Source organism: Macaca mulatta, chromosome 5 (genome assembly GCF_049350105.2).
Source record: "Macaca mulatta isolate MMU2019108-1 chromosome 5, T2T-MMU8v2.0, whole genome shotgun sequence".
In the NCBI taxonomy this organism is placed as follows: domain Eukaryota; kingdom Metazoa; phylum Chordata; class Mammalia; order Primates; family Cercopithecidae; genus Macaca; species Macaca mulatta.
Genome location: NC_133410.1, coordinates 94,898,594 through 94,926,174, shown reverse-complemented (window position 1 = coordinate 94,926,174; position 27,581 = coordinate 94,898,594). Strand labels below are relative to the sequence as shown.

The window sequence follows — 27,581 nt, the reverse complement described above, 5'->3', positions numbered from 1 at the left end:
TGTATGTAAATATAACTAAATGCACAGAGAAGTATCTGGGAGAGATTCAAATGAATGAAATGTATTAATGATATTAGAGAAGGGGTACGGAGATGATTCCTGCATGATATTTTTTTAGTGACAACTTGTGACCTGATACCAGCGAAATGTAAGATTGTGGTTTGTTTTCTTTCTCTCTTTTTCTTTTCTTTCTTTTTTTTTTTTTCCTTTTTGCCAATTCTTAGTATTTTGGAAAATGTTTGTGGCTAAAATAAAAGAAACTTAAAGGACATTTGATGCAGAATAGACAGCTCTCTATAGCGAATGTTGATCTCTATATCTCATTAATCCAATTTAGGCAGAATGGAAATCATCTGACTATTCTGGCCCTGAGACAGACTGTTATTCTCATCCATGCGTTTCTATTGATAACACCTACTCCATCTCCAAAGGGAGAATGTCTTTAGATGGAGAGAAGTAAACTCAGGCCCTCTCTCAACAAAGACAAATCAAACTTTGGAGAACTGCAGATATCCTTCCACATTTGCAAAGCCCTTTCATAAAGTTCTAGCAATCCATGAAGGAAGTAAGGTCTGTATTATTATTGTTTCTCATACTCTTCAAGTCTTTTCTTAAATGTCGTCTAATCAGTCTTTCTCTGGCAATTCTTCATAAAACAGCAATTATTTTCTTCCCTGCCCTCCAGCCCTTCTTATTCCCTTGCTGGTTTAAGTTTTCACCATAGCACTTAACTCTATCTAGAACATTACACATTTATGTATTTATATAATGTCAGTCTCACTTCACTACAGTGAGAAGAGTGGCTTTGTGTTGTTCACTGGTCTATCCCTGGGGCTTGGAATAGTGCCTGTCAGTTCATACTTAGCTAATATTTGCTGAATGAATAAATATTGAATAAATGAGTGAAAAGGGCTCAGAAGAATGTAACTTGTTCAAGTAAGTTACAAAGCTAATTGGTAGTAGATTCTAGACTATATTTTGATATTAAAAAATCTTTATCTTATACTTTTTCTTTTCCTTTTTTTTTTTTTTTTTTTTGAGGCGGAGTCTCGCTCTGTCGCCCAGGCCGCAGGGCAGTGGCCCGATCTCGGCTCACTGCAAGCACCTCCTCTTGGGTTCACGCATTCTCCTGCCTCAGCCTCCCAAGTAGCTGGGACTACAGGCGCCTGCCACCACGTCTGGCTAATTTTTTGTGTATTTTTAGTAGAGACAGGGTTTCACCGTGTTAGCCAGGATGGTCTCTATCTCATGATCCACCTACCTTGGCCTTCCAAAGTGCTGGGATTACAGGCATGAGCCACTGTGCCCTGCCTATCTTATCCTTTATCTATGGAAATCCTGAGTGCCCCTTTGAGGTCTGATGCCCCAAAGACTGAAGATATTTCGTAAGGTGTTTGGCACATAGTAGGTACTCAAAACATTTTTTTGCATCTGAATCTGAATAACTGAGAATACCACCCACGACATAAATGTTGTGATTTTCCACTTGTGGAAAGTCTTTGAAATAACTCCAGTGAGAAGAAGGGAGATGAAGATGGCTCCTGAGGGGTTCCCAAGAGAATCAGAAAAGGTCAGCTACTATAAATAAGTATAATTATTGCAGGAATTCATCGCAATCTCCATAAACACTGATTACTGTATACAACTCCAACCCTACTGTTCCCTGTAACCTTTTCAGACTGAGATGTATTTTTTGTTGTTGCTAAACAATACATATTCTTTGTAGAAATTTAGAAATGCACAGAAAAACATACAGAAGAAAATTTAAATCTCCTATATGTAATCTCATTGAACAGAAAAAAATCTATAAACATTCCCCTGTATATCTTTTCATTTCCACGATACACATGTGTATATTTTAAATAGGTGAGAGTTTACTGTACACAATGTATAGTACCAGCTTTTTAAAAAATGTAACAATGACTCGTAAGCATTTTCCTTTTCATTGAGCATTCTTATAGAAGTTTAAAGGACTGCATAATAGCTCTTGTTGTATGAATGCAAGATAATCTATTTAATCATTCCCATATATGAAGATATTTTATTATTCCTATTTATTTATAAACAAAATCATATTAACATCATGTAAGAACATATTTGTATCCTTCTCTGGTTATTTCCTTAGAATAAATCCCCTTTTGTGGAATTTCTAGGTCAAAGAGAACAGACACTCCAGTTTTGAGGTACACTGTGGACCTCCCATCTGGAAAACGTATATTAGATTAAACTCTAACTATATATATTTCCCTAAAGCTATGTCAATATATTATGATTAAAACTAAATTTTCCAATTTGAAGGACAAAAGTCATCTCTCATTTTCTGTAACTTTATGACAAAAATAATGTGTTCATTACAAAAAACATAAAAAATCTAGACACAAAAAAGAAAAATTACTTATATTCTAATATACATAATTAAGCACCGCTAACACTTTAGAGTGAATACATTCTCTGTAAAGCTTCGGTTCTTTGTGGGTATATGTAAATGTTCATAGCCATAGATCTAAATACAATTAAAATCCTAAAGTGAGGCCTGGTGCTGTGGCTCACGCCTGTAATCCCAGCACTTAGGGAGGCCAAGGTGGGCAGATCAGGAGTTCGAGACCAGCCTGACCAACATGGTGAAACCCCGTTTCTACTAAAAATACAAAAAATTAGCTGGGTGTGGTGGTGCACACCTGTAATCCGAGCAACTTGGTAGGTTGAGGCAGGAGAATAGCTTGAATGCAGGAGGTGGGGGTTACAGTGAGCTGGGATCATGCCACTGCACTTCAGCCTGGGTGACAGAGTGAGACCCCATCTCAAAAAAATGAAAATTCTAAAGTGAGATGATACATATACCTTTTAAACTACAGACATCATGAACATTTTTCCTTATTAGTTATTCATGTAGAACAACATTTTAATGACTGCTGTTTAGTGTTTCAGTGAACAAATAGAATTTATCTCACCAAGTGCCCTATGGCTGGTTACCAAGGTTAATTTCAATCATGTAATTTCAAGTTTATTTACTATTTAATAAAGGGATTTTTCATATGTTTATTGAGCATGGATAATTCTTTAGTGATTTGTCTCATTTAGATTTTCTTAAAGATATAGTCATAGTTTTCTTCCAAATATTGGACAGCTGGAGATTTCTACAGCAGGCAGGATCAGCAATAGATCAAGGAGGCACTTCTCACTTCGACATGCAGAGGGGAACATCTAGTCACCACAGTTCAAAGCATTTCATTCAAGCCTAATGAGTTATGTAAGCCTGTTACTCAAAAACAGGAAATCTCAAATTCCAGTCCAGTTTTGACGTCATCAGTTTTTGTAGTCTGGGGCAACATCTTGTTCTACAGACTGCATTCTGCCCGAAAGACATGATAATTACTGACCTACCTTTCCAGGACTTGCAAACACGCATACCACATTTTTAACAATTCTCAAAATACTGAGGAAGGTGAATGAGTATCCTTTTTGCTCATTACCAGGCAGCAACTTAGTCAAATAATAAGATATGCTGCTGTACTAATAAAAACTTATAAAAACTAATAAAAACTTTGAAGATAAAACATATCAATGCTTAATTGATTCACAGAGCCTAGTCCATCATTCTTCAGTAACCTAATTACCTGACTCTGTGCAGACATATTAATGAACCATTAATGCAATCTCATAAATGTATCACTAGCACTTAGCACAGTACCAGAAACATATGAGAAACTGAAATATGAAATGAGAGAATGAATGAATAAATAAATCTTCTGCTCTATTTACATCAAGTTTTCTAATATATGTCACCTACATTGTACTACTGATGACAATTTTGGTTTCAGTTTGACTGTCAGCTGAGAAGTGAGAAGCCTGGGAACATTCTGATGCCGTTAAATTAGGCCTTAACTAGTTTTCTTTTCTTATTCCAAAACACACCTAATGTCTATGTATTAAAAATAAGGACATTAAGTATTTAAATTATCTTCATAAGGATGCTTTGAAAAACCTAACAAACATTTTTTTTTTTACCTATAATGTCATTAAATAATAAAGTTAGTAAGCTCTTATATGGAGGGAGGTATCAAGGATGGTAAGCGAGTCACAGCTAAGCTGCAACTGTCAGCAGCAGATAGGAAAAAGAAGAACAGTCCCACTACAGGTGAATTTTCGAGGTGGTCAACCGCCTCCATATGCTTCTAAATAGTCAGCACTTCAAATAAATAACTTTTGCCAAAGACAATTTATTATGTGATTTTCTTATCCCCCAAATTAATAGAGGACAAAAGGCTATGTTAATTATGTAAAAATCTAACCTTATTTTCTTCTAAAAATGAAACATATTAATTTGCTTACTATGATTGAGCAGTTTATTTCCTCACAGTACCAAAAGGTGGAACAAAATAAATTGGCTGGTACATTTGAAAAAGCAGCACTTTGCTCATGTTACTGAGGGTGCATTTTTATTAACTTGAAATATAAAATAATCCCTAACATATTAGACATTAAAATAGAGCAAGTTAATGCAGTGAGGTGATAATGATTAATCAAAAATAAATCTCTCAGTGTCACTTTAAAATGCACATTGCAAGATTTTTCTCTAAAATCCAAACTCACTTTTCTTCAAGAACTGAGGAATTTAGAATAGGACACAAAGAGAAAAACATTCAGAAATTGCCATAGCAAGAAGAGATAGGCCTCTGTTTGATTCTCCAACTCAGCTGAATTAAAACCACTGAGAATTAAGTATGAGACAATACATTACATAATTCTGGACTTATGTATCCATCACTATTCTATTTCCTGTCATTCTTAATCTCTTAATTTGGAATCAGATTAATAAAATAATTTGAATATAGACTAATATACGCATTACCTGAGTTTAAAAAGTGGTGTTGCAATAGGTGAAGAGGAGGGAATATCAAAATCATTACACTTTTATTGTGAAAATGGGTCTATGGAGCACCAATGATATCTCTACAGCTTCCTCCCAAAAACAGAATTGTGCTTTATTGATTTATCCAATCAGCACACTTGTCTGGGTACAACAAAATAGTTGGTGGAGGAGTGAATAATCACTCTACGAGCTTTGAAATAACCTTCTTTCAATTGCCACCCAAATCTGCTCTTAAATTTTTGCATTTTCATCAGAATGCTGAGATTAATTGCAATCTGAGTGGTCATTAGCTTTGATTATCAGATCTAGCTTGGGAAATTATGTGAGATATGACAAATTTTTCCCTTCACATACTGCTTTCTTTTTCATGTTCCATGCAGAGTTTTATCTACATAGTATGGTTTCCTTTGATCAATAAAAAAGATAAAATTCTGAAATAGCAATGTAAACATCTCCCTAAAAGCTCTATCACACAGAAAGTCTCTGGCCATCTTCCCTAAGTCCTAGAAAAATACTGGGCCTTTGTGGGTTGTTAACTAATCTCTGCTCTCTTTCCTTTTTCCTATGCAAGTAATAGTTCTGCATAATGACTTCAGTTGAACCAGTTTTGCCTCCTAGGAAATTTCTAGGCTTCCATTGCAGGAAATTGGACTCATATGCTAATATTTTGTGTCTAGCAAAGGAGAGTCTTATTGAAAATAGTTTTGGAGGACCTGCGAATGCTCGAAATAGCTTTTCCAAGTGGAAAAATCATCACAGGGAAAAGTTATTTCCATTTATGTTTACCTACTTGATAAAATATACTATAATATATTTAATGAATTTAAAATATTCGAATGAAACATTACATAGAGTAAAATGCCAAAATTCAGTATACAATAGCTCAGAATCTAGGTATTTTTAACAACATTAATTGCATGCTGTGAAAATATTTAATACAGTGGTTCTCAACTGGGAGAATTTGGCAACATCTGGAGAGATTTTTGGTTGTTACAACTTGGGGGTTGCCAAGCATCTACAGTGTAGAAGCCAGGGATGCTGCCAGACACCCTACAATGCACAGGACACACCAACAGCAAATAATTGCCCAGTCTCTAATTTCAATAGTGTTGAGTTGAAAAACCCTATTTTAATATAAAGTGAATTAAAGGGAAGAAGAAGAAGTTGCTGCATATAATACCAGGAAAATAGTTCTCTACTACACGGCTTTTGATGTATTCCAAATACCACAGTTATTTCCAAGTGTTCATTCATTCATTCATTTTCTTATTTAACAAATATTTATTGAACACCTATTACACAGAAAGACCTCTAAGTTCCTAAGATTACAACCTTGCACAGAACAGTTATAATTTCACTTCCATGGTAGTTACATTCCAGTTGACAAATGGAAAGCAATGCAATAAATTAAAAATACAGACTGGTGAATGAAACAAAAGAATGAAATAAAAGCCTCTTTAGAATGTTAAGAAGAATTAATAAAAAATGAATAAAGTAAAAATATGTAACAAGTCATTAAAATACTGCAGTGTTTTGACAAAAATGAGTATATTCTTTTGTGCTGTAAAAGCCACTCTAAGATCATATTCATCCATTTTAGCCATCACTTGCCAATGAGCTTTCTGGAAAAGAAAGTCTAATTTGAGCACACATTTTTACATTCTTTCAATGAAAAATGCAAAACTAAAAAGGTTTTTCAAGGCATGCATCAATTTGAATACATTGCCCTGGGAATTTTTTGTTTTGTTTTGTCTTCGTGGGAGTTGCTATAAGAGTTGAATAACTGTAGCATATTACATATTCCTTGCATGAAAAGCATATTTATGAAAACCACATCATGAAAGAGAAGCAGCACAAGTTCTTCAAGTGAGTAGCTTAGCACAGAAATTCCTGGAGTATGAAAATACTTTGCCATGTGTGAACTAAAATATTTTGTGGGCTTTTAGCCTTCCAATGGAAGATATATGATTTCTCTAAGGCACGTTAATACAAACTTTATTCTATAGAAAAATTTGAATGTGCTGTGTCTTCTAGATCTTTTTCTTTGAAAGGTGAATGCCCCATCTCCCTCTCCTCACGTGGAGAACACAATGGCTTTCATAACTAGTATTCCTGCTCCTTTCATGCTCTACTGAAATCCATTCTCTCCACAATGTGCACAGTGAATTATTTAAACATAACTCAGATCATGTCACTCCCTTTCTTAAAACTCTTCAATAGGTTTTTCCATTACATGCTGGGAAAAGAAACATATCCTTAACAAGCATCTGAATTACCTGGCCCCTGCCTCTAGCCACAGACTCTTCTCCAGCCCTTCCCACGGCAGTGAATCTGCTTCAGCCAAACTGACCTCCTTTCAGTGCCCATAACCCACTAAGCTCTTTGCTACCCCGGCGTCTTTGCATCTACTGTTCCCTTCTCTCACTCTGGATCTCTCTACCTAGAGGAAATTTGCCAACCCATCTTTTAATTGTCGATTTCAGCACATAATTTTATTTCTCTTTATAACACTTAACATGGTTTATAACTATATTATTCATTTTTAGTTATTTATTACTGGTTTTCCCAAATAAAATGTTAGCTCTATGAGGCTGAAAGCATGCTACCTTATCCTAATTTTACTCTTGTTATGAAACAAGTTATTTAGCATACATTTAGGTTTAAACACAGGTTATGTGAATGAACAAATAAAACAAATTTATTTTGTTTAAAAAAAGTTACTTTTGCAGTCCACAATATGCAAAACATCTATAATTTCTGTAATTATAGAATTTATTAAGGAGATATTATGAAATACTAACTATAAATAGTAGAGTCACTTTCACTTACACTTAAATTTTATATTTAGAATTTGCGTTACACGTAATACCAAAAAATAACAATTTAGTTTAATAGTAATCCATGTGTATTTCTCAGGGGAAATGTTTTCATTCAGTAAAATCATGAGGTGCCATGCTGTTACATCAACACCGAAGTGTGGTTATTGACATAACACATCTATCAAAAGGAAGTCACCTGGGTAAACAAATCAAATAGAGGTTTTTCTTCCAATAATCATGAATATTCCTATAAAGTAAAGAGGCTTCTACTCTATGGAGCCTTTATGTAGAAGGATGATTTTCCTAACATTAGTTACTGATTTTTATTATCCCAGAGAAGACATATAGTATAACGGAAAAAGGACTGAAATTACAAGATGAACTGAGCTCTGTTTCCAGGTCGGCCACTTCTATAGTTCTGGCCTCTTAGGCAGGCTGCTCAATACCTCTGCACCCCACTGTCCTCATTTATGCAATGAAGTGTCAGCCTTTCACATGTTTTAATACCCCATGCCAACTCCTTCTTCTAAGCATCTCTCCACAGTAAGCTGCTAATTAACTCCTAACCCCTCCTCTCCCTCACTGCTGTATCAGAGCAAACTATTTAGACCTGTGTTGTTCAAAGAGGTAGCCACTAGCCACAAGTGGTTATTGAGTACTTGAAATGTGGCTCGTTGAATTCAAATGTGCTTTAAGTGTAAAATACACATAGATTTTGAAGTCAGTACAAAAAGTAAATGTAAAATATATTATTAATAGTTTTATATTAATAACATATTAAAATTATTATTTGAGATATATTCCATTAAGTAAAATATATGAATACAATTAATTTTAACTATTTATTTTATTCTTAATTAGGCTCCTGGAAAATTTAATATAGGGCTCAAAGTTATGACTTGCACTGTATTTCTATTAGGCAACTTGAGTTAGATAGTTTTTTTCAGTCTGCTATTACTTATTTGACTTGAGGAATATTGTAAAAAATAAAAACAAAAACAAAACAGTGATTTCTAAAATTCCTTCAAATATTAATATCCAAGTTCCTAATAAGTTCTAGGATCATATAACCAAATAGGATTATTATTTTGGGTCATCATTAACACTATATGAGATCCAACACTACTATTCAATTCCTTTATTTATCCTATTCATTTTATTATTTTCAAATAATAATTTCAAGATCCAGAATTCTCAAGGAATCATCGTGCAATGATCAGCTACTAAGAAAGAGTAAAAAGTTCACAAACACACACGCACTTTCAGCTCTGCCACACAACATTATTGTGATTTGGGAAGAGAAATTTACCCATTTGAGCCTTCGTTTTCATAAATAAAATGAAAGAGGGTGTTAAGAGAAATGTAAATTAATCATCATAAATCTGGTATATCTAAATATAATGAGTAATTAGAATGGGATGTAACCATAAAATATGAGAATAGCAACATATTTGGACTATTTGAACTCTTCATATTTCCAGGCCTTGAATCTATTTATTAATTAAAGGGAAGACAACTAAAATTTTACTTCTTTTAAAAAGAATTAAATGAGTTTCTAAAATTCAAAAGAAGATATCAAGTTCATCTTTTGAGAAGTCATGATGTTTCTATTTTTTTTGCTTTATAGTGTGGCTGCATAATGAATAATAAGTCTTCTTATGATATACTAAACTTTAACGTATCCATCCCTTAGAATAGTTTGAAATAATTCTCCAAGTTAAAGTGAAGGCTGAAAGGTGCATTTGAAAATGTGTCATCTGAATTGTAACATTACCATTGCATGTTGTCATTTCAGATTTGCAAGTCTTCAGATATCTTCACTGATATTTTAACTGGGAAATTCGCTCGTTTAATTACATCTGTTACATCGGACTTACTCTAGGCTCAACTGACAGAGTATTCTGAAAGTTAATTTCACATACTCTTTAAGATTCTCCACTTTTCAACCTGTTGAAGCAACCATTCCAAATGGAAATATCAAGGTATTTATGATAATGGCGATAATAAAATTACCACGTATTTAAATATGTAACATTCTCATTAAGCAAACATTTATTTAATGTCTCCCAAACACCAGTGTCTACTCAGCAAAAAAAAAAAAAACATAGTTGCTGCCCTAAAGGAGTATAAATGTTATATTTTCAAAGAGATTCTATGCAAAATAGATTCTAAGATCTTTCCAGTAGCCATATGACTGAGGATAAAGGTACTCTAGAACATATAGTATAATAAAAGAATATATATATATTTTAAAAAAAGGTCCCAAACACAGACAGACTTGAGGGAGAGGTAATGTTCTTTTTTTGCACCTTGCCCCTAGCCCTTTTCAGAAATTCCTACCCCACTTCCCCATCCATCCCTCTAGGCATCACTTTGCTCTTCTCCAATAAGGACCTGGTTTTCTCAAGTAACCACATAACTCGAAATAAGCATTTAGTTGTCAGCCTTCAGACACAGTGGAAAGGTATGGGTGATATTTGATGGAAAAGAGGAGACTTTGTTTAGTTTCCTATAAATGAAGAAAGCAAAATCAATAAATTTATCTTTTATGTTCCTGACAACCAATTCATACCAATAAAATCAAACCTTATGTCTTAAGATTGGTTAAAGAATACTTTCTAAGCTTGATTTCTAACATGTAATTTATCCATGAAAGTAACACATATCTACAGAAAGTATATGTTGAGATACTAAGGACAATAATGAAAACTGAAATGTTTGCTTTTGAAGAAACAGCATTTTTCAGTGGCAGGCTGAGTACACTGCATGAATCTGTTACTTATTGTTCCCTTAATGTGGATATCTTCTTTTTTTTAATAAATGATGGATTTATATGTTTTTAAACTAATTTTATTTAAAAATATATTTGGACTTCAAATATTATGATATCTAGTTAAATAATGAAACAAAATATGGGCATTTTGAATACCACTGAGAAACAGTAATGGTAAACTTGAAATTGGATCCCATACTCCTAATTGTGTAGTAAAAAAATCTAGTTATTAAATGATGTAATAGCTTCTTTTTTAGAACACCTAAGGAAAATTATTGATATTATGTTGAACTGTTTTACATATAAATATTATTCCATTTGTATTTCAGAAGGGTATGCAGGATTTCAGTCCCTTGGATTTGCCATTTTGTGTGTCAGAAAAGCTGGTCTTATAACTGGGAGACAACTAAGATTATGGGAAGAAAACACATACAGGATTTTAACTGCCTTCTCATAACCACTGGCATCTCAAGCTAAACCATAAAAGAATTCCTTGAACCCCTGAGAAGGCTCCATCTCTTTTCTCTTCTCTTACCTCATCCAGCATTTATACAAACATCACTGGAACAACAACACTTTTTATGGCACACAAAGCAAAAACTGGGAAATGTCACACATGAGTTGTTTTTGAACAACAGCTATATTATAAAGCTCAGACCTTGACTGCTGATCTCTTTGGCTGCCCACTCTCTACTTCATGTTTGACCTTCAGTGCTGGCACAATTCTGGCTCCATTCCCCAAAGCATAAAAGACAGCAAAGCATGTAGAAATCCTTGAGATAAAACTGGACTCATAAAATGGCATTGCTATTTCCTCCAAAGAAAACTAAAGCACATTTCCAAGCATTATTTGGTTTCTACTTGTCATATTCCATTATGTTTATACCAGAAAGCTTTGCTGGGTTACCAGTGACGATAATAGATAGGTAAGAAAAATTTTTTTCATGTGCAAAATATTTCCTTTTAAGAAACATGCCATCAGCTCCCTGATGAACGTAACTACGTACATCCTAGGCACTGGCATGCAGAGAGGAGCTGGAGATTGGAGCAGAGTTAGTTCTTAGCAATAAATCAGACCAAGGGACCTTTTATGTTATCTTTTAGATCATCATTACAAAGTCAATCCTAACATTTTGCTAATTACTGTAGTAAGACCAATCAAATAGAGCCAGTCATGTGGTAATAACTATACCTAACATTAGTTATCAGACTCCTTGGGAAGTGAATATAGTTTATATAATTCATATAATTCACATGCTACGCCTACCTTTGGGATCTTTTGGTCATTATGTCAGTCTCCCTGAAATCATCCTGGGAAGCTTGCTTTCATTTTCCCCCTTCTTATCTTATACTTCTCTCATAAGTCTTGTTTGTATTTCTTCACCCATCTTGGTTATCTAACAGCATCTTTCCATTATGCTCTCTAACGTCTGTAACATAATTCTCAAAGGAAAAGAAGGAACTGATTTTGTAATTCAGTAGGGATATTTTGCATTTATGAGCAAATGCTACACACTGAGGTTCAGTGAGAAATTAAACCATGAGTTTCAACATAGGTAAGCTTGGCTTGGTTCTTTAGAGGAAGTTTGCCACTTTGCCTCATGCCTACCAGATAACTATAAATACCACCTGACTTGTTTATAGTTGAGTGCTTTATGTTATCACTTTCTAGGAACAAAATGAACTGAGTGCAAAAAACAAACAGAATGTACCCTTGGTCTGCCAAGAGATATTCATTTCCGATGGGAACTTCTATTGGGTCTTTGCATGGAAAGGAATTTTCCAATGCCTGATATGTTCCATCAACCTGAGAAAGAGGTTGTTCTCTTGCCATGATTGGATTATTGGTTCAATATATACTGAGTTATTGGATTACAGGGAAGTTCTCACATTGTGAAAAGTCTGTCCAATTCATAGGTTACATTATTCATCTAAGCCTGGGAGAAAAGGGAAAGTAGGCTGGGGTGAGCATGGATGTAGAATAGCAATATGGTGAAGGGAAAAGAGCAAGACTGTTACAAAAAAAAATTGAGTTTTGTCTAGTCTCTTTTTCACCTAATACGTAGTTAGATAAATTTTAAACAATATTTTATTTATTTTTGTTTTTAAATTTAAAGACAATTGTGAATGAGCTAGCAAAATAATGTAGGGGATTTTTGTGGGGCTACAAAAGACTCCTTGTGCCACATACTGTACAAAGAATAAGTCACTATTGCTTTCTGAGGCACTCTTAGTGTTTTTATTCTTCGATTCAAAAGAGATGGACAGAAAAGTAAGATTCCCTTCCTTTTATACTAATTAGAAGGCAATTCAATGGCTATTGAACATAATGTTATGATGGCAGATAGGTATCATCTCTCATTCTAACTTTGACCAAGTTTTTGTAGTCAAATAGAGTGCTATGTTGTGAAGGATTTCAAAGTTCTGGAAGTCCTAGCTATAGCAATCAGACAAGAGAAAGAAATAAGGGGCGACCAAATTGGAAAGAAGAAGTCAAATTATCCTTGTTTATAGATGATATGCTCTTATGTTTGGAGAAACAAAGACTCCACCAAAAAACTATTAGAACTAATAAATTCAGTAAAGGCGCAGGACACAAAAATCAACAAACAAAAATCAGTACTGTTTCTGTATACCAATAGTGAAAAATCAGAGAAATAAATCAATAAACTGAGCCTATTTACAATAGTTATAAATAAAATACCTATGAATTAAGCAAAAAAGTGAAAGATTTCTACAATAAAAACTATAAAAGACTGATGAAAGAAATGAAAGAGGACATTAAAAAAAGGAAAGATATCCCATATTCATGGAATGGAAGAATCAAAATTGCTAAAATGTCCTTACTACCCAAAGCAATCTACAGATTAAATGCAATCCCTATCAAAATACCAATGACATTCTTCACAGAAACAGAAAAATCAATCCCCAAATTTATATAGAATCACAAAAGACCCAGAATAGACAAAGCTATTCTGAGCACAAAGAACAAAACTGGAAGAATCGCATAACCTGACTTCAAATTATACCACAAAGCTATTGTAACTAAAAGTGCATAGTACTGGCATAAAACCAGACATATAGACTAGTGTAACAGAATAAAGAACCCATAAATAAATCCACACATCAACAGTGAGCTCATTTTTGACAAAGGTGTCAAGAACATACATTATAGAAAGGACAGTTTCTTCAGTAAATCATCTGGGAAAACTGGATATTCGTATGCAAAATAATGAAACTGGACCCCCATATCTCGCCATATACAAATCAAATCAAAATGGATTAAAGATTTAAGTCTAAGACCTCAAACTATGAAACTACTAAAAGTATTCGGGAAACTCTCTGGGACATTGGACTGGGCAGGGAATTCTTGATTACTATCCCACAAGGATAGGCAACCAAAACAACAATGGACAAACGGGGTCACATCAAGTTAAAAGGCTTCTGCACAGCAGAGAATACAATCAACAAAGTGAAGAGACAACCCACCGAATGGGGGGAAATATTTGCAAATCACTCATCTGTCAAGGGATTAATAACCAGAATATATAAGGAGCTCAAATAACTCAATAGAGAAGACTCTAATAATCCAATTAAAATGCAGACCAAAAAATTCTGAATAGGCATTTCCCAAAAGAAGACATACAGGCCGGGCGCTGTGGCTCACGCCTGTAATCCCAGCACTTTGGGAGGCCAAGGCAGGTGGATCACGAGGTCAGGAAATTGAGACCATCCTGGCTAACATGGTGAAACCTCGTCTCTATGAAAAATACCAAAAAATTAGCCGGGCTTGGTGGCGGGTGCCTGCAGTCCCATCTACTCCGCAGGCTGAGGCAGGAGAATGGCGTGAGCCCGGGAGGCGGAGCTTACAGTGACCCAAGATTGCGCCACTGCACTCCAGCCTGGGCGACAGAGCGAGACTCCGTCTCAAAAAAAAAAAAAAAAAAAAAGACATACAAATGGCAGATAGTTATATGAAAATGTGCTCAACATCACTGATCTTCAGAGAAGAACAAATCAAAACTGCAATGAGATATCATCTCACCAGATAAAATGGTTTTTATCCAAAAGACAGGCAATAACAAATGGTGGTGAGAATGTGGAGCAAAAGGAACCCTCATACACTGTTGATGGGAATGTAAATTAGTACAACCACTATGGAGAAGAGTTTGGAGGTTCCTAAAAAACTAGAAATAAAGCCACTATATGATCCATCAATCCCATTGCTAGGTATACAGTATATCAAGGAGATATCTGCACCCCCATGTTTATTGCACTGTTCACAATAGCCAAGAACTGGAAGGAACCTAAGTGCCCATCAACAGTTGAATAGATAAAGAAAATGTGGTACACAATGGAGTACTATTCAGCCTTTAAAGAGAATGACATCCTTTCATTTGGAGCAACATGGATGGAACTGGAGTTCATTATGTTAAGTGAAATAAGCCAGGAACGGAAACACAAACTTTTCTTGCATGTTCTCTCTTATGTGTGGGAGTTAAAAATTAAAACAATTGCACTCATGGAGATAGACAGTAGAATTACTGATTACTAGAGGCTGGGGAGGGTTAGAGTCAGGCAAGTGGAGATGGTTAATGTGTCCAAAAATATAGTCCGATAGAATGAATAAGGTATATAGTATTTGATAAAACAAGAGGGTGACTATTGCCAATAATCAGTTAACTGTAAATTTTAAAATAACTAAAAGAGTATAATTAGATTGTTTGTAACACAAAGACGGCTAAATTCTTGAGGTGATGGATACGCCATTTACGCTGATGTAATAATTATTACACATTGTATACTTGTATCAAAATAGCTCATGCCCTATAAATCTATATTTCTACTATGCACCCACAAAAATTAAAAGTTAGAAAAAACAAAGTTCTTTGTCAGACCAGTGGGGAAGGAGTGCTAGGACAAAATAGGCTAGTCTGCTTTAAGAGGGACGGAACAGTGGGAGTCACATCTGACAAATCCAGCCCAAGGTCACGGGTCAGATTATAGAGCCAGAGGTTTTCAAAAGTACTTTCCCTTCTGCCATGATACACATAATTGGTAGTATGCCTAATAATAATAACAATTTGTTATTTTGGTGGTGTGGGGAGTGTGGTTGGTTGGCTGTGGTATAGTAATACTATTAACAAACATTTACAGCATATTTTCTGTATGGCAGGTACCATGCTAAGTGCTTCATATGTAGCAGCTCATTTAATCCTCACAAGAATCCTTTGACATAGTTTTGATTTATACTCACTTCCCAAAACTCTAGATGCGCTTCCCTCCTTTTCCCTTGCAATGAAGAAAATGTCAGAGTGCACGTGAGTATTATAGGGATGATCTTGAGCCACTGCAATTTATAAAAAGTAAATCTTTCTCAAGCTAATATTTTAAGTAATGACTTGTGAATTTATGTGACTTGTGACTAATGACTTGTGACTTGTAACCAATGACTGTGACTTGTAACTAATGACTAAGTCTGACACAAGAGTACGTTGACATTAGAGCTGAGCACTGCAGTATTACACTTTGCTATTCTTGTTTCCCAGACTCACTCCCTAATTCCAAACTAAATGTGATAGAAATGTGTGTTTTTGATAAAAGTGGAAAGTAGATGAGCATTGATAGATATGTGATTACCAATCCCCTAACCCTGCAAAAAAATCTGTTAAAAAGGCAAATCTAGTTAGGCACAGTGGCTCACGCCTGTAATCCCTGCACTTTGGGAGGCTGAGGCGGGTGGATCACCTGAGATCAAAAGTTCCAGAGCAGCCTGGCCAATGTGGTGAAGCCCCGTCTCTACTAAAAATACAATTAGCCAGGCATGGTGGCATATGCCTGTAATCCCAGATACTCGGGTGCCTGAGGCAGGAGAATTGCTTGAACCTGGGAGGCAGAGGTTGCAGTGAGCTGAAATTGTGCCATCGCACTCCAGCCTGGGCTACAAGAGTAAAACTCCATCTAAGAAAATAAAAAATAAAAAAACCCAGCAGATTTTACAGGTTAGTGCTGCATGGGAAAGGCATTATAAATAATTTTTGTCCAGCCTTTAATTTTGCAAATATGAAAACTAAGACTGATAGTTTTCATTTATATTTGACTACTCTTTATTTTTTTCTGTACATATTTTTAAAAGTCATGACAAATTTCTTTTAAAAAGTGAAGATTCTTAAGTTAAATTTTAAATAAACATATATTTCAGTCCATTTAAAAGTACAATAATAATTTTGATGAAAGTTTTAGGAAGTTTCCAGTAGTAAAATTAGTTTTACTATAAAGTATGTTCTTTTGGAGGAAAACCATGGCAGACAAAATTTACTCAATGAGTGTTTATTTAATTAGAAAAAGAAGGAAAGGGCTGGGCGTGGTGGCTCACGCCTGCAAACCCAGCACTTTGGGAGGTCGAGGTGGGTAGATCACCTGAGGTCAGGAGTTCCAGACCAGCCTGGCCAACATGGTGAAACGCCGTCTCTACTAAAAATACAAAAATTAACTGAGCATGGTGGCATGCACTTGTAGTTCCAGCTACTCGGGATGCTGGGGCAGGAGAATTGCTTGAACCCAGGAGGCAAATGTTGCAATAAGCCGAGATCTCACCACTGTATTCCAGCCTGGGCAAGAGAGCGAGACTCCATCTCAAAAAGTAAAATAAAATAAAATAAGAAAAAGAGGAAAGAAGAAAGGCAGAAAAAAAGGAAAGGAAGGGAAGGAAAGAAGGAAGGAAGAAAGGGTGGGAGGGATGGAGGGAGGTAGGAGGAAGGTAAGAAGGAAGGACGGAAGGAAGGAAGAAAGAAAGTTTTCTCATTCCAAACAAATTAAAATTTAATTTACATTAAACAATAATTTGCTAAACATTAGCATCTTTGTGTTACCAATTCACTGTCTTGTGATTACACATTAAGTGTTGCTCTAAGAAAAATTTCCTTTTCTTCTAGAAGAGGGATAATCTGAATTAGCGTGAATGCACATCATAAAAATTAGTCAAACAAACATGTGGATGGTATGAAAATCTGCAATGTGCAGCAATGGCTTTGAAAAATACCAGATCTAACTTCCAGACTTATAATTAAAAAGGAATTATTTTGTAAAATAAAGATCCATATTTTATTTTTAAACTCTTGAATCTATTTTGAAAGCATTCTTTAACACATAGGATTAGTATGTACTGCATATGTTTATCAAAGTATTTTGACTTAATGGTAGATGCTCCAGCCAAAGAGATGTCTCTAGCTATATCCCAAGAGGAATTATTAGTCTCAAAAGACAGGACTCAAAGGATAGTTTGATATTGGGAAGCAAAGGAAATGAAAAATGTATCTCTGGCCAGAGATGTAGAAGATAATAGCAGGAACCAGACTCATCATGTAGTAAGTTTTCAGGCATGGTCCCAAAATGGTCACTACCATGATTACATGATAAAAAGAACTTATTCAAATATTAATTGTAACAAATAAAAATTCCTGTCCCTAGTCAAGTTGATCAGTCCTACCATCTCCTATCCTCTGGCATGCTGTGTTTTTTGTTTGTTTTTGTTTTGTTAAAAGGCTAAAAGAATGAATGAAATATGAATAAAATGTACATTTCAAGGACTTTCAAAGGTTCAAGCTAAAAGAAATATTAGGTGTCAATCCAATGCAATCTTCTATTGTTTTAAGATGAGAAAATGAGGATCCAGAGTCATTAACTGGCCAGGCTTTAGGTGGCAGAGTTAGGACTAAAATCCACTGCTAGGACTCTGACATCGGCCAGGTCACAATTCTGTTTGTTATCAGACATAACTCACCTACATGCAAATACCCACAGAAGCTTCGCTCTGCAAAACTATAAGGAGGTAGTGAAGTTTACAGATCTCTATTCATTATATGCTCACATCTCTGAGGCCCAATGCAATTTATTTTACAAAGTTGTCATCACCTACAAGTTTCACCTTGCAGGTAATTTACCTCTGAGAATATCATCTGATGGCCTTTAGAGAGGAGCCAACTTTTTATATTTCCCGATTTCAAATCAGTTCAACATTAAATTAGAAGCTTCATGGGTCAGAAAGAGTGGTTTAGTATTCAGGGTACAAAGTCGTCAACAATAACTGTCTTCATACTCCTTCCTATGCACATTAGAAACTTGGTATTGATAAGAAAATACTAAAATTGTTGAAATCTTATAAATGAAATAAAAATTTAGTTTATTTTAAGCTCTTAATTATTCATTTAAAACTATCTCAGAAACCAAAGTAGAAGTCAATTGATGTATACTTCTCCATAGTGAATTTCTTATCATCATTGCACTTTAAAGAATCAAATGCCCACGTCCAAAATGAATTTATGGTACTTCTTTCAGTCAACAGACATTAACTGAGTGCATACTGTGTGCAGACACTGCCCTATATGAAAGGGTCCCTGGGCTCAAGGGGTCACAATAAGATGGGAGCGTTAATAGTAATCTTACATGAAAAGTGCTATCAAACAGATATTTACAGGACTCTGAGAATTCACAAGAGAAAGACACTAATTTCCACCCCCATCCTTCAGGCTGGGCAGAGAACGAAGAACGGAATCATGGAAGGGTAGAAAGGCATGAAACATGCTTTTATTTTCTCTTAAAACAACAAATGAAAACTATTACATTAAAAGGCAGCAAGAGGCACTTAGCAAGCACAAAACATCATCAATTAAAAAGCAACAGGAGGCTTCTGTGAAGAACCCAATCATGTGCATGCATAGCATTTAGTGACTGGCTGATCAAGAAAAGCAACTCTGCCTCTTGGTGAGGCTGACAGTGTGTTCAAGATAAAGGAAGGGATTACTGAGAAATCCCTTGGTGATGAAGTTACCAGCACACAGGCCTATTTTCCCTCTGCATGTTATCCTCTCAGCCCAGCATATCCTTCCTTCTTCTGTTTGCATGACAGTCTTCTTTCTTCTTCAGATCTAAATTTAAATGTGACCTTCCCTTCCTTTCTAAGTAGGCCCTACTATCATGACCACCACTGCACCAGTATTATCTGTCTAGCTCTCTATTTTCCTCATAGTAGGTTACTTTCCTTACTTGTTAAATGGCTGTCTCCACCATTATAATCGAGCTTCACAAGAGCAGTGACTTGTTTTAGATCAAGCATACCTGGCATATATTACATGCATAAATCTATTCATGAATAAATGCAGAAGGAAAGAAGGATGGGAGGAATGAAGAGGAAAGGAAGCCAAGAGTCCTATTCTATCAAGTCCGAGGGATTGATGGAACTGCACTTATTTCATTTATGAAAATACTGCATGATTAGATCACCATTTGTCAATTTGACTAATGTGTATACTTCTAAAGAAAAAAAACTCACTGGCTGTAAAAGTCAAGTTAAGTATTTTTATGGTAATAAATAATATATCAACTTAAACGCCCCAACCCAAATTCACAAGCCTATACTGAACAAACTAAAAAGCTAATAAAATTTAAACATCATTACATGTTAAAATCAATATTCATGTGATCTGCTAGATGATGCTTTTTTTCTTTAAAAAGGATAATCACACACAACATTAAATAACTACTAATTATTACAGCACAGGGGCAATTGAAGCCACAACTTATCTCTACTCCAACTACTGGGGAACTTTCGTTCAGACAGTACTGTATGGTGACATCATTTGGCCGTCTCTTTATGAGAATGTAACATTTTTCTGTATTAATTTACCTCTGTTGTGTTGGGTCAACTAAGGAATACCATCTGGGGTCAATGTGATTAGAAAGACAGACTAAACATGACTATTAATAACACAAGGCACTGTTTGACTACATAATAGTAACATAGATACGAAAATTTCTATGAGTACTTCTTAAAATTCCAATAAAGAATTCATCAATCTCCCATTTTGAGAAAAGAAGACATATTGGATTGTGGCCTATTCCTTAGTTTTAGTGCTTATAGCAGAAGACCTAGATTTGAAACTCTGCTAAAAATATAAGCAATTTTAAGGTATTATGTGAATTAAGCAATTCTCAACTTTATTTTTATTTATTTTATTTTTTTTGAGAGGGAGTCTCGCTCCATTGCCCAGGCTGGAGTACAGTGGCACAGTCTTGGTTCACCGCAACATCCCGTCTCCCAGGTTCAAGCGATTCTCGGGCCTCAGCCTCCCAAGTAGCTGGGACTACAGGCACGTGCCACCATGCCCAGCTAATTTTTGTACTTTTAGTGCAGACAGGGTTTCACCATATTGGCCAGGCTGGTCTCAAACTCCTGACCTTGTGATCCACCCGCCTCAGCCTCCCAAAGTGCTGGGATTACGGGCGTGAGCTGCCATGTCCGGCCCAATTCTCAATGGTAAGCCTAAGAATCCCTCTATACAAATTATAGTCTTCTCTGACCCTCAGCTTCCTTTTCTATCAAATGATAGATGTAACATGGCAGATATTCAAGCTTCATTCTGTTTGAGATATAGGGATTGTCATTAACACCAAAATAGTATTATGATTGAATATCTGAGTCTCTTGTTCAACCAATCACATGTCACCATGAAACTGTATTCACAGGTAGTAAAACAAGCTTCCAAACACTTTATTATTGATGCAGGCTTTGGGCCAAAGCTGCTTTATAGATCTCTGATAATTAAGTGTGAATAAAGATTCCTTTTCCCTATGTGTGGTAAGTGTATGTGGTCTTGAATACAGAATCTTTCTTACTCTATTTCAACCCAAATCCCAAATCCAAGTCTCCATTCTTACCACTCCACTGGGATGTAATACCTCACCCCAGCAATTGGCTAAAAGAATATGAGCAAGAACAAGAAAGAGAGAGGGAAAAAAAGAAAGAGCGATAACAAGAGGCATCCACTTGATCTTCCCAGAGTGGGGCAAATACTCCTGCAATCAGTTTCTGAGAGAGAGAATGGAGAAAAATAGTTAAAATCAAGGGAGATGCTGATATACAAAAAAAGACCAGAAAATTAGAGGGATTCTAGGGGTCAGAAATTGTTGCTCCAATGGGGTATCTGGACCAAGTATTTTATACATGTGACCACTAACCAACTAGATGCAAAGGATAAAGAGATAATTGGCACTTCTCCCTTCTGGATAGTAGTCCCTGGGGAACCAAAGGTAGGAAAAAGAGACTAATGTGTCAGCATGCTCCAGACTGGACTTTTAATACATTACTGTAAGCCACCAGTAGAACAGTGACTAGTGAAAAAGCTCTGAGGCCTAACCTATCAAAGCAGACTTTCCTTTTATTGGAGATGGAATAAGGGAAATGAAAGTGAGAATGAACATCTTCCATCTACTCAATTCCATGAAATCATAAAACTTATTTTATTATTTGTCAGAAATGTCCAAAATGTATTCTTCAGCATCATCACATCAGCAGATGTTCAAGTCCCATAGCCGTTTTGTTATAACCCTTAAATGGAAATAAAGTTAAGAAGAGTACCTCTGCCACAGATTCCTCCAGGTTTCTCTCTAGGACTTAAAACACCAGAGGTGGATTCAACAGGAATCCACAAAAATGAGTGGCGAGTGGCAGAGGCAGGTTTGATAGCCACACTCTTCTCAGTTCTCTGTCCCATGCCCAAGAAGACAGTCCACGGCACATTTGCTGATTAGCCATTTCCATTTTATGTACAATAATTTAGTCACAATCATCAGCCACTGCTCTGTATCACTTTTGTCTTGTGTCAAAAACAGAAGGAATACATCTGCTTTTGTTAACCAATCTTTTTCATTGTATGAGTTCATAAAGGCAGGTAGAAACAAAACTCAGGTTTATATTGCATGGCATTGATGGATCAGAGTGGTGTAATGTGAAATAAATAAAAGTGGGAACCACCTGCAAATGCCTATAGAGCTAAAAGAGGTTATTTCATGTATTATTGCAAAAAAAAATGAGGATTAGATATAAGTAGATGAGTTTTAGCTCTACAATTCATCTTGCATACACAATCTTTCAGTATACTTCTTAAACAGCCAAGCATGGTCTATAGAAGGTCAATATCCCTTCTCCTAGGACCTCTAAACAAAGCTTAAGGGGTATTAACATAACTACCAGAACCCCCAGGATGCCTCTAAATTGTCATCATTTCAAAGAGGATGGGGTTCCTCAGCAGGGATATGACAAGCTGTATTCTTATTTATTAAAGTAGGTATGAAATTCCTTCTTTTTTCTCTCTGATAAATAAATCTACTAAAAACACATTTTGCCACTAGTTTGGATCCTGCCCATATCTACAGAACATTTATGTTTTTCCTTCTTGGACTTCTTCTTATACATATATTTTTCACTGTATGCCTGGTTTTGCCAATTGCTAGCCTTGGGATACAGATTTCTTTAATCCTTCTGAAGTTCAGGCTCTTGATCTATTAAAAAACATCTAATGAATAAAGTGTTGTGAGAATTAAAGGAACAATAATATAAATAGAGTACTGAACACATAGGACATAACAGTTCATAATAAACATTTACCCTTTTTCATCTTCCTGGAAAGCCACAGTAGAGTGAAGGGTTACATATTAAAATGCATCTTCATTAAACCATCTTTAATTGTCACTCTAAGAAAATATTTGAAAATGAGGAATAGTTTGAGTTAGTTACACTCTAAAACAGGAAAATTAGTTGTTGTTTTAATTTCTGAGTTCAGTAGTATTGTTAATGCATTTTACAAGAAAAAATCAGAACATGTCAAATTTTTAGACAGGCATCAAAATAAGAAAGTTACAAGAGTATCAACTGTGTGGAATGCCACATAACGTAAGGCCCTGGAGGAGCATTGTACAACTCCTGTTTCTCAATCCAGAATATTAAAGGAAACAACAGGTCAGAAACAAAAGAGTAGTTTCCAACCAGCCACATAAAATAATCAGAGACATATAAACTTGGAAAGATAACAAATAATGCTTCTTAAATTATTATTTCTAAGATAAAATTAAATTATATACTTTAAAAGAGCTTAGTGAAAATATGTTGAAACTTTTCAGTTCAGACCATTACCTGAGATCCATAAATGTTTTGCAGGTTTTTCTCCCTGAGTAATACTAAGATGTATAATTAGTAAGAGTTGAAAGATTGAAGTAGCTGACATTTAAATCAATCCCATTGTAAACTTTTTGGATATTGACATAAAGAGTGTTACAGTCTCTGTAGGCATTCCTTTGTACTTATAATTCATTGAAAAATGAATTAACGATACAATTTCAAGCAGTAAACTACAGTCTAATGTTTTAAAAATCCAGTCAATTTTCTATCTCATGAGTTTTGCATCTCATAATTTTGGATGGAAAGGGCTTCAAAGGGGACAGTCTGATTGTCCATATCTTTAAAATATTCTCAAGCAGTTTAAAGAATCAAAAACAGAGACAACATTTTAAATAAACACTGTATTTATCAAAATTGCATGTAAAATGATGATTCCTTAAAGAGGCATTTTTGAAAACACTATATATTTTAGATAAGCCATAGTGTCATTATTTGTGGTAATGACTAAAACTGGCTTCAAGATAATTACTTCAATATTCAAAATTCAGTCTAAGATAGAAAACAGACTATTTACACATCTTCTCACAGGCTGAAAATGGAATTACTGCTCATTTTTCCGTAGGATACTCTAAAGGCAGACTGTCTCATTTCCAAAATATCTTTGGATATTGCAATGCAAATTTCATAGGCAAATTCAATGATTTGGGAAACAAAGTATTAGCTCATTGAAGGAATTATGATAACTTAGTTTTTTAAAAGCAGGAACTTTTGTGGGGCTACACAAAACTTCTAGAAACCTGGGATTGAATAGCAACTCTGAAGCCATCAGCTCATCTCTTCATTTGATAGAGGAAGTACAGAAAGAAGGGACTAATACAAGGTAACGTAACTCATTAATAGAAGAATAAAGTCCATAATCCAAAAGTACCTTTAGCTTATTTACCACCACATGCATTTTATATATGTATAAAACAAAAATTGGCAGGTAGAAAATCTCCTTTAAAATCTAGAGAAAATGTAACTATTAAATATTGGCATTTAAAAATAAACTAGAAAAAGTTTCAAAATAGACAGAAATTTAGCACTGAAAAGCTGTCCAAAAGTTGTATTAGAATCTTACTGCTAATGTTTTCTCCCTCCCCTGGAGAAGGTTACGAATGTTAAAAACAAAAACAAAAACAAAAAAAAACAGTTAAGTTAGAGCTACTTTGGTTTATTCAAATAATCAGCGCATCCTTCAAGCAAGGCCAGTACTATGGCATTTACAATTCATATCTAAGTCAGTGAGCTCTTACCCATAGATTCAATTCTTTACCTTAAATGTTCTCAAGATTGGCCACAAAGTAGAATAAGTTTATCTGTACTATTTTATTTCTAAACATGAGTGAAGAATTACATATTATGTAAGCATCTGTAATGCCATATCTAGAAAAACAAGTTTAAGTAGAAAGTCAGGTTCACAAAGATGAGTTAAGGATTCTGCTAATAAATAGAATTGATTCTACTAATCTTTTCTAATCACCATGACACAAACATAAACAATAAGTCAGAAGAGAAATAATTTATCATAAGTTAAAATATATGTAATGCTTATGCTCTATTTTAATACTTTAATATTTTAAAATATTAAAAGCATATTTGTGTATATGGCAAGGTACCTGGTTCATAAGCAGAATAGAATATTATTTCAAGTTAATAATCATAAGTCAGAAACAGGAAGGATTTTTACAATTGTGGAATAATTCATTGATGAGAAAATATTAGTTCCACTTATCTGGGAGAATAAAAAGTATGTACATTTGATTTATAAGAGGTAGTTTCAAAAATATAAGAGTATAACATAGGTTTTTGTAATGAGATGTTAAATAGGAATTATTCTATTGTCTCTGACAGGTTTCTGGAATCTAAAAACTGAAATGAAGAGGTACTAAGTGCCTTACTCTTCTATGAGACAACAGAACAACAGAACAGAATCAAACCCAGTTAGACGCGATCACTGTGGCCAGAACCACTATCTGTCCTCCGCTTCCTGCTACAGGCAAAACATCTGAAAGGGGAGTCCATAACACCCTTGAGTCAAGGAAGATAAAACTCCAGCAGTCACTGGCAACTGGAGAGACTGGGAGTTCGCCCCTCAGTTTATTACGTGCTGAGGCTGCTTTGCACTTATCCTTGAGTAATAGACAAAAGAATTGGAAAAAATGTGTAGAGCAAAGAAAATTTGGGGGCCATGTGGAGGGGCCTGCAACATCATATTTGTCATGGCAACCATGTATGCATTTCCAGTGAGTTCATGTGAAATAATGAAAAGTGGGTCCCCAGGTGATGGGACTTCAGCAAGAAGCTGTGGGGTGTACTGCCAATTCTGAGAGCTGAAAGGTGAAGACAACATCAGGCACCTGGGAAGTCGAGATGGTCATCAACAGCAACAAATTAGCCAGAAACGCATAAGCAACCAGTATGGACATGTAGTCCGCCAACATCAAAGGGCTGTTAGACAGAGATTCGTTCGTCTTTGTTCACCTGTTCTCACCAGTTCGCAGTAACAGAGACTTCAAAGACAAGGAAGGATTATCCAGCCCACAGTTTCTCTGCCTCAGTCTCTCTCTCTCTCTCTCTCTCTCTGTCTTTCACACACACACATAAACACACACACAGGGTGTGAAGGGACACAGATGAGATTTAAATCAAGTTTGAGGCTTGAGTTTTAAATTAGATTGAAATTGAATAAAAATCATCAACATAGTTCCTCAAAAGGTTAAACATACAGTTACCATATGATCCAATCATTCCACTCCTAGGTGTATACTCAAGAGAAATGAAAACCTATGGCTACACGAACACTTGTAAATGAATATTCAGAGCAGCATTATTTATAATAACTAAAAAGTGTAAACAACCCATATGTCCATCAACCGACAAATGGATTAAAAAACTGTTATATTAATACAATGGAATATTTTTTCAACAAAACAAGAAATAAAGTACTGATAGCATGTTACAACATGAATGAACCTGGAAAACATTATGCTAAAAGAAGAAAAGCCAAATTTCAGAAAGTGAGAACAATAAATCTTGTATCCTGGTAGCTTCCTTGTACATAAAAAGTGATCTCAACATTCTAAAATTGTAATTCAGAGTTTATAACTGATAAATAGTCACCAAATGAATGAACATATGGTGATAGCTCTAAAAAATGAGAAGCAGCTGGATTTAGGCAAGATAAAGCTAAAGAAGAGAAGACACAAAAATTGAACAGCAAAAATAAAAGAAAAAAAAACCTGAAGAGAACAAGTAACAAATGGCTATGAAATATTTAATATATCAAGGGCAAAAAAATAGGTTTTTAAAACACATTGCTGTAAACACCAAAAATGTAAATATTCAAATTATATGTTTACTCATTTGGTTTTTTCCCCTAAAGTTTCTTCTCTAATTGGTATAATGGAAATTTTCCTGAGTTTGTGTACATGAGATAGTCTGAATACGGACCACCTGGTTCCATATATTGAATTGCATCATAAATAGAAAAGCCTTCAGTTAATAAGAGTGAATGTGAGAATAGAACTGAAGGGATTCAACTCCAGTAGTTGTCCCTTCAAACTGGTGCTGAGAAACCAGAAAACCAGTGCTGCCTCTCTCTGGGGTAGCCGGTTTTGCAAAGAGAATTCTTCAAGTCTCCTTGGCTGTCATCATAACCATTTTGATAAACTTTGAAGGAGCCCAAAAAAGTAATTTAAACAAAGAGAAAAGGCGTACTACAAAGGATAGTATTGTTCTGAAATCTTTCCATGTAAGTTCAATGTTTGACAGCATAGGTGACAAGTGAAAACAAGTTATTTTCTGCCCTGAAGTTAGCATGACCAATGAAAAGCACCTCCTTGTAAATCTTACATGGGCTGATCATCTATTATTCCATTCATTATACAATTAATAAAGTATATATTATAGATCTTAGTTTCTAAACTGCTGTGTTAATATATCCTGACGGACAAAGGTGGTAGAAATGATGATGATGATAGTAACATCAATAGTTATTATTTATTAACTGCTTTATATATGGCCAGGTACTGTGTAAGCGTTCTAGAAACATTATTTCATGTATTGTTAGCAACTATTCTGAGATAGGTATTTTATGATGTATATTTTACAAATGAGACT

At 35.1% G+C, this 27,581-nt stretch overlaps 1 protein-coding gene and 1 long non-coding RNA gene across 6 annotated transcripts in view; one reads left to right on the top strand and one right to left on the bottom strand.

Annotated features, from left to right (window-relative positions):
- Positions 1–27,581, bottom strand: part of ARHGAP24 (Rho GTPase activating protein 24) — a 528,054-nt gene that overhangs the window by 396,376 nt on the left and 104,097 nt on the right. The gene's annotated exons all lie outside the window — the stretch shown is intronic.
- Positions 34–26,711, top strand: LOC144340984 (uncharacterized). The gene is made up of 3 exons (XR_013417523.1): positions 34–148; positions 9,488–9,674; positions 25,314–26,711. It is a non-coding gene; the product is annotated as an uncharacterized LOC144340984 (long non-coding RNA).